Below are 9,895 nucleotides of genomic sequence, written 5' to 3'. Positions count from 1 at the left end.
GTCCATAATTCTTTCCTTGATTTTTGCTTTTTGGATTTTCCTGCTGTACGCAGTGCCTTTTGTTCATTATTAAATACTTTTTGTTGGAACTCCCTGCTTCATTTCTTGTGCTGCATTTGGGTCCTCACCTCGACAACTCACACATACCGGACAGTGGTCGGTAGGTAGGTAGGTAGGGTAGGCAGGATCTGGGGGAGTTTGTGTTGGCCAGGTGTGTAGTGTGTATATTTGACCTTAGTGTTTTATTATATTGTTGCTGTGAAAACAAAGAAAAAAATGTCAGAGCAGTTCAGCGTTCATGCATTCGGTGCTGAACCATCGCTGTTGCAGTTGGATGAATGAAAGATGAGTGAGTTGTAGAAGCTGGTGGCTTATTATGGTGTCTCTGCCCCTCGTTCCTTCCATAAGACAGAGCTGAAGGCTGCGGTAGTGGAGGCCCTTGTCGCAAAAGGGGTTCTGAAGGAATTCCCAGTCAGCTGTGGCACATCTGACTGGCCATACTTCCAGCACACCGTTTGTAGTGGAGGAAGAACCGGTCACTTTACCAAGTTTGATCCCATGTTCATGGAGTCCTCTACTGGTTTGACACCGAACTCATAGGTGAGGGTGCGTCTCACTTGTCTCCAATGGGAGAAGGAGGAGTTTCAGCTTTGAACTTGAGCTGACAAAGCTAGAGGACACCGTAGTGAGAATGTGGGAGCTAGAGTTAAAGTCCCTCTGAACTCTCAGATAGTTTGACTAATGAAAAACTTAAAGGAGCTGTTCTGCGAGCATATGAAATATTGCCAGAATCATATTGGTAGCATTACGGGGATCTAGGGATTAGAGTCTTGTCTTTGACTGATTGTGTGTAGCATGTAAAGTAAGTGATATGGCTTCAATGACAGAATTGTTGTTAATTGAGGAGTTTAAATTTGTTTGCCTGAGCGCATAGCGACTTACTTTAATGAACAGGTGTCCACATGTTCATGTTCCAAGGATGAAGCCGTGTTGTTAGCACCTAACTTATTTTAATGACACGCGTTCTCAACAGCATACATGTGTCTTAATGCAGTCTTGCTCTAAACTGTTATATGGTACAGTAAGTTGACTACAAACCAGTATTGCCGCCTAGCGGTCAAACATGTAATAACATACAATCATAACATCCCCCTTCTAAGGCAAAATGTATAAACATGAACTACCACATTAGCTGTGTCTGTTATTTTAACGATTTGTCACTCAGCATAACCATGCTACACATCTGCAGTATAAACAGTATATCAGATTGTATAACCCAGATCTAAGCCAACACTAGACCAGTTAGAACACATCAACATCAACCAATATACATTTTGTTCCACATGTTTAACATGTATATTGAATTTTCTTTATTTAAGTTCGGTCTATCAGGGTTTCTGATTTCTCTCGTGGACCTTCTGAACTCAGGTTCACTTGGAGTAGGTGTATGAGTCAATGTTACAGTCCATAGCAGGTCTGGGAATTGCCTGAGATTCACTATAAGTTACACTGAGCTCACTAAGAGTCCCTTGAGGAGTTTTTAACAGACTGCAACAGTTATGTCTGAGGATCTGTCCATCATCAGCTCTCACAGTGTATGATCATGGAGCAACTTCTTGCAGGACAGTCACTTTTGTACTCCATCCATTAGCATCCTCAATCCTGACTGTTTTTGGTAGTCAGTAGAGGAAGGTGCTTAGTTGTTCTGTCATAGAATGACTTTGCATCATTTTCTGCTGTGGCAGCTTATGTTCAGTCTTTGAGGGATTCTTTTGCTTTAATTTGTCGTTTGGATGACCCGGCAAGGTTCTTTGGAGCTTCCTCTTCATCAGCAGTTGGGCTGGTGATAGACCGCACTAAAGAGGTGATGCTCTGTAGCTCAATACAGGCAGATACTGATCCTAGTCACTGTCAGCGGCTTTCTTAAGGAGTTGCTTGAGAATGTGAACCTTTTTCAGCTTGCCCTTTTGACTGTGCATAGTCTGGGCTTGACGTCACATGCTTGAAATCATATTGCACTGTAAACTTCTGCCACTCTTTGCTGTTGAAGCAGGGGCCATTGTTGCTTACCACAGTGTGGGGAATGCCATAACTGGCGAAGATAGATTTTGCATGTTATGGCACAGGTCAATGTAGAGTTTGCTAGTAGCGCCATCTCAGGGAAGAGTAGTAATCCATTACTAGTCTTTACCCCTGAGATGAAACAAGTTCATTCCCACTTTATGCTATGGTGCTATTGGCACCTAAGCTACCACCATAGGCTCGTTGCTCTGCTTGTTCCTGTGTTTCCGGCATGTTTCACATTTACTTAAGTGTTTCAATGTCTTTTTTAATTCCAGAAAACCGCCTCCCTCACCCTCCTTTTGCACTTTTCAATGCTGAGATGGCCTTCATGTATCCTGTGCAACAAGTCCATTCTCAATGCCTGTGGAATGACAATCCTGTCCTTTTTTAACAGCTGACCATCTACAGTACTAAGCTCACCTCTGATATGGTAGAATTGTGGACATGAACCAGCTTGCCATCCCTAATCCATGTTCCTCATGACATGCTGGCCTCAGCTATTTGTCTTGACTTTGTGTCAGATACAGGCAGACACCATTTTCACATGACACTGTATGTCCTCATCAGTTGCACTTACACTGTCGCCTGAAGTTGCTCTGGATGGGGCATCAGCAAGGACTAGGTGGTTACCTAGAGTGTATATTAGTTCAAAATCATAGCTTTACATCTTTATTAATCGCTGAATCCGTGGAGACATTTCATTCAGATTCTTTTTGAAGATAGCGACCAGTGGTTGATGATTAGTCTTGACTGTGAAAGACAGCAGGCCATACACATAGCTATGAAACCGCTCCAAGCCATACGCCAGTCCCAAACATTCTTTCTTGATCTGAGCATATCTGCATTCAGATTTTGTCATAGCCCTAGATGCATAGGCTACTGGTTTCCAGTGCTCACCCTCAGCCTGGAGTAGAACAACACCAATACCATTTTTGGAGGCATGTGTAAACAGTTTTATCACTTTAGGGTCCATATATATTCTCAATTCTCCATTTTTTTTTCATTGTGATGACCGTTGAGTTAACCCAGTCTGTAGGCTCATTAACCTTTTTGATCTTCCCTGGCATGATCATTCTGTCGAGTTCTTTCTTTAGGCAGTCTTTCAGTGGAGCAGGAACTCTGCGTGCTGCATGTACAACTGGTTGGGCACTTTCTTTCAACTGTATGTGAAGGGTAAAACACCAAAAGCCTTGAAACCATCTGAAAAGTTCTGAACTATTGTGTCCATAGAGTTATTTAATGGGTTTATGGTTGGGATAATGTGAGCCCTAGCTCTTCACAGGCTCTGTCACCCAGCAATGATTCACATCCCTCATTCACAACAAAGAAGAATAGATGGTGCACTTTTCCTTTTACTGTGACGCTCAACCTACATGTGCCCAAACATTTAATTGGCTGCCCAATGTAGTCTTTCAGTCCAGATTATTTCCTTTTTATTTGTGGCTTATTTTTCATTGCCCATCACATGTGCTTATGAGATTTGCTTTCGCACCAGTGTCTAATCTTATGGTGACTACAGTCCCATTTATCATTAGAGGAGCTATCCATTTATCTTCTCTAGTGACATCATTTACATTGTCTGGATTATTTATTTGTTCACTTTCACAATTCACCATACCAACAATGAATGTGTCACTGAGATCAGGCTCCTCCACTAAGGTTAGTTTTTCCTTTCTTCCTCTCTTTCTGTTTGGAGAAGCATTGTTTAGCAAAATGATTCTTGCCTTGGCAACTGGAGCATTGCTTACCAAACGCTGGACACTGTCTAGGCTTGTGCTATGAGCCGCAGCGCTTGCAATTTATCATCATGTCCTCCAACTGCTGTGCAGGCCGGGTCTGCATGTGCCGTCTCTGCTACGACACTATACGACACTGCTCCAACTGCTGCTGCGCTGTCGCTCACCTGCACCGAGGTGACTGCAGACATCTCGTTAAACGTCGTCATGTGTTTTTGGGACAGCCCTCAAGCCTGACAGATCTTAATGGCTCCTGCCAGTGTTAGCTCCACTTCTCGTAGATACCTCTCTCTGGCCTTGTTATCCTCCACACCGAAGACAATCTGGTCCCTGATCATGGAGTCCTTCAGTGTTGCGAAGTTGCAGGACTGCGCCTTTAGCCACAAGTCCATCAGGAAACTATCGAAGTGCTCGTGCTTCCGCTGTGTATGAGACCGAAACATGTACCTCTCGTACATCTCGTTCTTCTTCGGAGAACAGTGAGCATCAAATTAACTAAGCACTACATCCATCTTTTCACTATCATCAGGAGTGTTTAACACAAACATGTTAAACACTTCTATGGCCTGTGGCCCTGCTATCATTAGCAGCAGCGCTACCTTTCTTGGCTCCGGCTTTGTCTAAAGTCCCATAACCGCAACATACAGGTGGAACTGCTGTTTGAAGTTGCACCAGTTCTCGTCAACATTCTGTTAATTTCAAAGTTTCCGGGGGTTTCAAATCCATGTCGTCCATTCCAGTTTACTCCTGGTACCATGTCATGTTCCAAGGATGAGGCCGTGTTGTTAGCAAGTAACTTATTTCAATGACTCACGTTCTCAACAGCATACATGTGTCGTAATGCAATCTTGCTCGGGCCTTGCAAGTAAAAGGTTGGACCCCCTTTTGCCTTCAGAACTGCCTTAATTCTTGGTGGTATACTTTCAACAAGGTGTTGGAAACATTGCTCAGAGATTTTGGTCCATATTGACATGATAGCATCACACAGTTGCTGCAGATTTGTCGGCTGCACATCTATGATGAGAATCTCCCGTTCCACCACATCCCAAAGTTGCTCTATTGGATTAAGATCTGGTGACTGTGGAGGCCATTGGAGTACAGTGAAGTCATTGTCATGTTCAAGAAACCAGTTCGAGATGATGTGAGCTTTGTGATTGTGGTGCATTATCCTGCTGAAAGTAGCCGTCAGAATATGGTACACTGTGGTCATAAAGGGATGGACATGGTCAGCAACAATACTCAGGTAGGCTGTAGCATTTAAACCATGCTCACTTTATACTAAGGGGCCCAAAGTGTACCAAGAAAATATCCCCCACACTATTACATCACCACCACCAGCCTGAACCATTGATAGAAGGCAGGATGGACCCATGCTCATCGGACCTGGCAACATTTTTCCGATCTTCTATTGTCCACTTTTGGCAAGCCCATCAGACTTGTCATCAATGTGCAGATTAAAATCATCAGTTAACATGAATGTATTTTATGTGGCATGTATTATTGATAAAGGCTCGGAGAATTCACTGATAGGAGGTGGGGTGCTTGGGTGGTCTATAAAGAGTCTCACACAATTTTGATGGGAAGTTTCTTTTGTTAAGCATTTGAGATGATAAATGCAATTCCACCACCTATTTTACCATTCCTATTAGAAAATAAAAAAATAAAATCTGTTGGAGAGGCCTTAGGGAGAACAACTGTTACATCAGTACACCATCTATCTACATGTATCTTGTTTTCAAAAGTCAAATTGTGAGTTGTATTAGAGGTGGTTGGAAAAATTAGAATCTAGGACTGCCTTACAGGGCCCAGTTTACAAATTTACATATACAAGTTACAATATATAGAATCCTCCACCTATAAGAATCTATGACTGCAGTAAACTAATATACCAACTAATATTTACTACACACAGCCTACAACAACTATATAGATGACACATGTTATATACAAAGATACATGAATACATACTATGTATTTGTCAAGGGATTTATTTTTTAGCAGATGAATTTTAAATCAGTAGTACTCTTCCTATAGTACTACTTTCTGTTGTCTGAGGACATCCATTATTTCCAGTCTTCTGTCCTGCAGGAAGGATGTTGGAGCAGCACAACCACCAGCAGGGGACAGGCTGAACTGTGATGTTTCAGGCTTAGGGTCCTACACCTGTGATGTTGAAGGCCCCCGGTTCCCCTGTGACTCAATGCTAGAGAAGGGGGAATACAATCTAGCATGGAGCCACAGGGGGAATAGTTAATTGTTTGTTTGCATTGTTTTTGCCAAATGAGTATGTACAAGAGATATGAGAATTCCCTTATGTGATGAATAAATATTGTTCTTGATATATTATTTACATGCCTATTGATAGTTGAAAACTCAACTACTTGGGTCATTACCAACACCTGGTGAAAATTTCATGTCAATAGCACCTTTAGAAATATCTTTACTATGAAAAATTGTGATCCTTTTTTCCTCAAGTTTTTTTTTTTAATTTTTTTTTTTTTAAATGTGCAAATAGCAGCATAAAACAGTAACAGAACATGGCGGGTTCGTGTGTCTGTCGCCTTTGAAACAATAGTCACATGGGTGCTTCACACAAGTGGAGGCTTTTCTAGAGTGGAGGTTAGCCATTAGCAAATTGTGTTGTAGCTTCAGTACAACAGCCATAAGTTAACACCACACAAGACACACTATGTATTGTGTTGTTTCCCAAATCCTGTGTTTACTCCCGTGAGCATTCACGCTGCCTACGAACCCTACCAGAGTTCACTTGCAAGTGAACCAAGACCCTCACTTCCATTCTGGCCATATTGTTTGGTCCGCACCAGAGTTTGGTTGAGTTTTCACACCTGCCCAAATTAAGCAAACTATCCAAGGAAACATGTCGACTTAGCTCGACGTTAACTACCTAGCTATCACTATGGTTTTAGTCCACTCTAACCTTACTTTGGAGCAGATGGGTATACTGTATGTATGGATGCTTGTTTATTTTCTTGAGATTTAGCTGGGAGTGGGGCCTTCCACACTGTTTGATTCACTTAAGGCCTGCAGACGCTGCAGCATAAAATAAGTGTTGATCCAACTGTTGCTTTAACTAATCAGATTTTGAGTTGACGACACTAAAGCCTGCTAGCAGACCTAGGTCACATCATCTGCTCACCTGTCTTTCCTACTTCGCAGATGAACAGTGGCATGATGTGGTGAGTCTTTTCCATGACTTTCCCACCTTGTTTAATGACATGTCCTACTGTACCAATGTTCTCAACCATGGCATGCAGCATGCTTGCAGAAGCATGAGGTAATGAAATCTACGGTATTTAGTAAATACTAATTTGGCCAAGTCGATTTACAGTTCAACGTGTCTGTTAGAATCCAAGGCCAGTGGCTCATGTTGGGTCTGCACTGATTTTCAGAGATTTAATGTGAGCACTGTGGCTGATTCTTTTTCTCTGCCTTGAATGGAATATTGTGTGGCCAGCATAGGCCCAGCTTTCTTCATTACAAAGTTGGATCTCCTGAAGGTTTACTGGCAGGTGCCATTAACTCCTAGAACTTCGGAGGTGTCTGCTTTTACAACTCCAAACCACTTCATGCAGTACACTGTGATGGCAGTTGGTTTGAAGAAAGCACCTGCCCCCTTCCAGCCCCTCATGCAGTGTGCATTTACGGATGTGCCACACCGTAGTGTCTACTAAATTGATGTTGTGATTTATTTGGATGACTGGTCAAGCCAGTTGTGTAGTCTGCGGCAGCTTGCACAGGCAAACCTGACCCTTAATTTCTGAAAATGTGAGTTTACTTACGTACTTAAGTAAGCGGGTAGGGGCATGATCAGATCCATCATGTGGATGCAAAGATCACTGCGGTGGCTAGTTATCTGATTCTCACAACTAGACGTGTACTCTGTCAGTTCCTAGGGATGACTGGTTACCATCAATGCTTTTGCAAAAACTTTTCCGTAGTGGTTGCTCTTCTCACCTCCCTATGCAGTACTGAGGTTGCTTTTGTGTGGACAGCATTCTTTTTGAGGCTGCAAAATCCCTTGTGCAGTGCTTCAGGCTTTGGCTGCCCCAGATTTTTTTTTAAACTGGAAGTGGACACTAGCGGAGCTAGTGCTGTGTTTCTCCAGGATGGTGCCAGTTGAGTGCTGCACCCAGTGTGTTTCTTTTCAGAAACACACTGGGTGTGTTCAAGAACCATCAGCTAAACTACTCCACTATTGAGAAGGAGACAGTGGCCATGTTGCTAGTGCTTCAACATTTGGAGGTGTACATTGGGTCCAGTGTTCCCCCAGTGGTGGTGTACACCAACCACAACCCTCTGGTTTTCCTGGCGAGGATGTGCAACCATAATCAGCGGTTGTTATGTTGGTCCCTGCTAATGCAAGACAACAAATAAAGATCCAGCACAATAAATGAGCTGAAAATGTGATGGTTGATGCTTTGTTCCATGGGTGAGGTGAGAATGTGGTAAATAGTATTGTGTACCTTTTCTGCCATAGTTTGCAATGTAATTTATTATTTGTATACAAACCAAGTTGACATTGGTTTGTGTCCTACGCTCTAGTTCTTGTGGTGTGTTTTGTGTGTCTCTCTCTCCACTCTCCGCCTCCAAGTGAGCGCCTCTCGTCCAACCTGCAGCTGGTTCCACTCAGGTAATCAGCTTGTCATGGTTAAACAGTAGGGGAGAGGTGGAGCCCGGAAGAAGAGAGACGGTGGACTACAGAGGTGGAAGTGAGAGGCTGCCTTGGATTGTTTGGCATGTTTATTAATCATTCTTGGTTCTTTCTCCCAAGTGTGATGCCAGTTTTTGTTTAGTTTGCGGTCAGATTATCCAGTGGATTTGTTCCTTATTCACCCCAGGGGAAGCAACAATAAGTTATTTATAAAAGCAAAACCTTTAAAAAGATAATGGCAGAAAAAGTTTGGGTCAAAAATCTAGCCATTGTTGTCATTGTTAGGGCTATTCTGAGAAGTTATTGGGAAGTCTTGGGTTTCAGCAAAAGAAAATGTGCAATAAAAACAGCTTGCAAGTTGCATATAAATTACTTCAGAATCTAAGCCTGCAAATGATGAAAATAAAAAACCAATAAAGAAAAATGCACTATGAAGGTTACAGAGCTGAACAGTTTAAAGAAATTATCAAGGGCACACTGTTATCTTTCTTGCACGGGGAACATTGAGAGTCTATATCTTAATATAGACAAACGGGTTTTTATATTGACAGTGTTGGCAACTCATCAGAGTTTAATTCTTTATCGTGGGGTATAGAGGTGCAGGAAAAACTGTGCATCTTATTCTGTAAGACAAGTTCAGAGTCATCCATCCAAAACCTGTGGTCAGCATGTTTTTCTGTGGCATATACAAAAAGGTATGTGTAAATAATGTCTGTAATGACGCCATGGTTTGCAGTGTCACAACACAACACAACCTGTTACTCTAAGATAAATTAAGATTGGTATGGTTTTCCATCAGCAATGACAGCTTTGTTTACAGATCATCCACCACCTCCACAGGCACAAGAGGGCAGCTCAGAACACAGCCAGCCTGCTTCACCAATCGGTTCAGTAGGGATGGGAGATGCCACTATTGTTCCTTTTGATCCGATACCAAGTAATATAAAGAGTAATATCACGACACCAATACTGATATCAATTCTTTTAAATGTCAACTTGTGTATATGAACAATTGTCAACACTTTTAAACTATTTTAAACCTCTGTATAAGAATTAAACAAGCTGCCAAATATCAGATTTCTCTTTAATCAGAGCAATTAAAAATAGTCTGTGCAAATCAACAAGTCCACCACATATCGCATTTTAAAAAAGTCTCCCGTATGCAAAAATGAAAAAAAGAGCAGTCGCTCTGACTTCGATATAATTCTTTTTGGACCAGACAGAGTGGCCTCCAGATTGAACTTTGACAACAAAGGTCTACGTTCTCTATCATTTCCCATTATCATGTTTTTGTTAAGAGACAACTGCATGCTGACATGCATGTGATGGGTACTGTGATGTCTCATCTTCTACAACTGCTAATCCTCACTGGGGTTGTAGGGGTTGCTGTCTATCCCATCTGTCATCGGGCGAGAGGCATGGT

Source organism: Mugil cephalus, chromosome 13 (genome assembly GCF_022458985.1).
Source record: "Mugil cephalus isolate CIBA_MC_2020 chromosome 13, CIBA_Mcephalus_1.1, whole genome shotgun sequence".
Classification (NCBI taxonomy): Eukaryota; Metazoa; Chordata; class Actinopteri; order Mugiliformes; family Mugilidae; genus Mugil; species Mugil cephalus.
This window is presented reverse-complemented; position numbering follows the sequence as displayed.